Below are 4,220 nucleotides of genomic sequence, written 5' to 3' on the forward strand. Positions count from 1 at the left end.
GATTCAAAGATCAAATTTTGAAGGCAATCAGCATTTTTAATTCTAAGTACCAGGGACGGAAGGCTCTCTTTGTCGTCAACAACAGCCCTTGCCATCGCCGCATTCTAAGTGACGCTCTCAATGCAAAAGCAATGAACAAAGGGCCGGTAGGACGTCAGCCATTAAGCATGACACTGAGTGGAACAGAAGGCCTCAGTCGCTCGTAGACGAGAGCGGCGTACCAAAAGGGCTAGATTGTGTGCTGACCGAAAGAGGAGTGGATGTGCGCGGAAAATCCAGGGATCAGCTCCGCGCTATCCTGTCGTCGCACGAAGATCGGAACCAAACGAAATCGAAAAATGGTTCGCCACTCAGGACACGCGGTAATTTACCTCCCAAAGTTCCATTGCTAGCTCTTTTCTGTTTTTGTTTGTGAGTTATCGCTCCCTGAGTCGTCGCTATAAAGGCCTTCTTCGGCGTCTTAGCGCGCTATAAGGCTCGATGGAATGTATTGAAAAATTCACGTTTTCGTCTGTCGTGTAAGCTTTACTGTGGTGTGCCGACGACGTCGCTCTCTCGGTCACAGTCGTCCTCGAATGAGAACAATTCAACCGGCACGACGGATACGCTGTATCGGTGTTTGCGAGGTGCTGCGGACGCCGGAACACGTAAACCTCACCTCATATTCTCCAATGAAAGTAGATTTAGCTGCACAAGTTAGTACTGCACGGCGTAAGTACCTTTCGTGCAGTCTTACTTTTTTATATAGGTCCTAAGCAATTCGGTTGCCAACGCCTTTGGAGCACTACAAAATTTCTGGGAGCTCCGAAACAGCTTGCTTCTGCAGAATATTTAATGGAGGGGGGAAAAGGAAAACAGAGCGAATTATACCAATAGCGGCAGATCCCATCCAGTCTTCGTGCAGACGATCTTCACCGTTTGACCGTAGTGAACGACTCCATCGATAAAGGAGAACTTTTCACTTTCAATTTCATTGACTTCAGGGAGAGAGAGAAAGAGAGAGAGAGAGAGAGAGAGAGAAAAAAGGAGTCAGGTCTTCGCGCTTCCCCAATTCTAGCCTATCAATTATACCGAGGTGAATAGTAAAGGTTCCCCATTGATGACTCCTAGTTCCGTCGACGTGAAGATATTGAGTGCTGACGGTCGGCGACGGCAGTCTACCAAACATCGCCAGTTGGGAGCCAAACGAGAAGCAAACTGAAAAAATGTAATTAATTCAAAAAATCATTAAAAACCGTATTCCCACTATCTGGATTCGTCTTCTCGAAGTGCTTTTTTCTCGAAGGCCTAGACAAGACCTTCGTCAGCTTGACGGGAAAGACGCCAATTTCCTCCCCGTCGATATCGCTAATTTTGACCGGCAAATTCGTTTTCGGTATATCCCATAGGAGGATTTTTTCGCAGATCTTCGAAAAAAAGAAGAGATCGAGTCAGCGAAAATTACACAAAGCGGGAGACCGCGCCCACGCAATCTATAGTAAAGTACGTTGAGTCATAATGTGTACACTAGCTAGTCGATATCCGAGTCCATCGAATTAATGGAGTCGATATCTAATCGATTGAGTCGATATCGAGTCGATATCGAGTCCATAGAGTCCATTGAGTCGATATCGAGTAGGTATCGAGTTGATATCGAGTTCATCGAATTGATTGAGTCGATATCGAATCGATTGAGTCCATATCGCCTCGATGTTAGTGCAGTAAGCTGTATTTAAAATTAAGATTGAAAAAATCACAATTTGAGTTTTTTGCAAATACGTGTGTTAAATGTGTGGTAAAGTAGTCAAATATAACATTAAAAGCCATATTTTTAATTGTTTGTTTACGCCTTGTTTAGGCCACGCCTAAAAATCACGCCCACCTCTCAAAAACGCGTTCAAATAGGTTTTTACGAATGTCGCGGTACTAAGCAGCAAACGATGCCGGAATACCCGCCGACTGTTCAGCGAAGGAATAGCGGGTTCATTTAATTAAGCAGCCTCAAAAACAGCCAGAGGTGGCCTACCTGAGTTGTCTAAAGCCTCATTCCTTCTATCGACTCTCTCGCCGTCGGTGTCAGACCACCGAAGAAAGCGTTCGAGAGCGTATCTTGCAGTGGTGACGTCATTCATCAGAGCGATATATATATAGACCCTTTGCAGGCACGCACGAATTAGACGGTGACACGCCTACTGGAGTACAACCGGGACTTGCCAAACGCATAAACGGCCCGAAACTCTACTTTCCTTCCCAATTACAGAGCTGCCCTGACAAGATCAGGGATTACTCGTCTACACGAAGAAAAAGGGCAACTACCGAAAGGCGTCGATCCTTCGCAAAAGCCATTACGCGTGTGGCTGTAGGGCCTGGCACCGCGAGGCTAATCGAATACGTCCCTGTGATCGCAGGCCACTTGTCGATGTTATCCGCCCACTCGCGTAATGGCTTTTGCGAAGGATCGACGCCTTTCGCGAGTTGCGCTTTTTCTTCGTATAGACGAGTACTCTCTGATCTTGTCAGGGCAGCTCTGTAATTGGGAAGGAAAGTAGTGTTCGGTTGTGCTCCAGCACGTGAGCTATCGCACACTCCCACGCTAAGGGGTCTATATATAACGTCGTGCAAGCTGCCCCTTTGTCCCACTTGGAACCGTTTCGGCCTCGAAACAGTTCTAAGAGTCGATAACATGGGACCACAACAGTGCGGTACTATTTCCCCGTGCGAATCACGGGCACCTGAACTAGTTTCAAAGTTCTTACCAAATTGGGAGAGCGCTCCCATTCGCTCCCGACGAGAGACGCACAGCGGCGGGGAAAGAAATTTCTTATCGTCGGTGTACGATTTGCGCCCGAATTTTGGGTAAAAAATAACAATCGTCTTGTCCGAGTCGCCCTTCTCTAAGTAGCGACGCATCGCTTCGGGCGTCAACTTCAAATCCCTAAAGAGGAGAGAATCGGTGTCAATTGGGGAGTGACGAAAGGGTATTTCTCACTGAGAAATCGCGGCGTGCGCGGAAGCAGTGCTCATCGTCGTTGTGGATCTCACGAAGGCTCTCTTAATTACGTTAGAAGCACAGGCATCTTATTGAGCCAATCACCATCGAGCTAGTCTGGAGGCCACACCCTTCGCTCGGGAGTGTTGCATGCGGTACGCACTAAACGAATTAAGTTATTAGAGACGCCCTACGTCATAGCTTCGAGATCCCAAAAGCGAGACAACGTCGCAGAAATTATGTACAATATTTGATAGAGATTGGTTGAAAATAGGACCAAGGGCGCGTCCCTACAATTCATTTTGAAATCCGGGCACTGCAAAAAAGAAGGGGCGTTCCCAGGCTAGCAGTCCCTCCGCGCAGCGATTCTGCCCTACGTTCGAACTGAGCGCGAGTGCCTCGTCGACGTCGGATCACGAACGACGCCAAACCGATCGGCGTTCTAGCGGGAACGAGGTGAGCTCGAACGAGCGCCGAAAACTCGACGGAGCCCCTTTTTACTTTTTGTTGCGGTTCTAACAACGCGATACGCACCGCCAAAAATACACGGCACAGTGATGCGGCCGGTCACGTGATCAACCAATTTTTGCTACTCGCCTTTCCTTTTCCGCTTATTTCCGTGCGTTTTCGAACTTCAACAGTTTCATGGAATGCGACGTTTGTTACTTCAACCCCTTTCCGAACGTTGCGACTTCGTTTTGTTCAGTTTTTTCTTTCGATCGACGTTAGTACGCAGTTTTGGGCGACTTTTCATGAAGATCGTAGTTCTTTCGCCACCGATCGTCGCATTCTTTACGTAATCTAATGGTTTTGAAGCCCTTTTCGCGGAATCATAATCGATTCGCCCTTGTCGATTCACCACGCCACCCAAGTATTCCTGTTAGGTACTAGGTAGGTTAGGTAGGCGCATGCTCGATGATTGTTGGTCCCCGTATACACACACTCTCTAAAGAATAGATCTCCTTAGTAAGGACACAACAGTGGCGTAGTCGACAAGATTCTGATCACAATGGCGACTGCAGTAGTGGGAAAAGTACCGCGCTTTGGCAGCGGCGGCGAGTGGCGCGATTTTGCTGAACAACTCGCGTTCTTCTTCAAGGCCAACGCAATCACCGACGGAGGCCGGAAGAAGGCCATTTTACTCGCTAATTTACCGCGCGAGGCGTACAAAACCGTGAAGGACATCGTCCTTCCACGGAAATTGGACGAGGACGACGTCACCTACGAGATACTCGTTAAAGCGATGGCCGAG

The 4,220-nt window shown here is 48.0% G+C and overlaps 1 long non-coding RNA gene across 1 annotated transcript; it reads right to left on the reverse strand.

Moving 5' to 3' along the window:
• Positions 1-1,120: 1,120 nt before the first annotated feature.
• LOC136197120 (uncharacterized) lies at positions 1,121-3,168 on the reverse strand. Its single transcript, XR_010672444.1, has 4 exons — positions 2,969-3,168; positions 2,736-2,914; positions 1,247-1,406; positions 1,121-1,197 (listed from the first exon to the last, which is right to left on the reverse strand). It is a non-coding gene; the product is annotated as an uncharacterized lncRNA (long non-coding RNA).
• Between the last annotated feature and the right edge of the window lie 1,052 nt (positions 3,169-4,220).

The sequence above is a fragment of the Oscarella lobularis genome, chromosome 17 (genome assembly GCF_947507565.1).
Source record: "Oscarella lobularis chromosome 17, ooOscLobu1.1, whole genome shotgun sequence".
Classification (NCBI taxonomy): Eukaryota; Metazoa; Porifera; class Homoscleromorpha; order Homosclerophorida; family Oscarellidae; genus Oscarella; species Oscarella lobularis.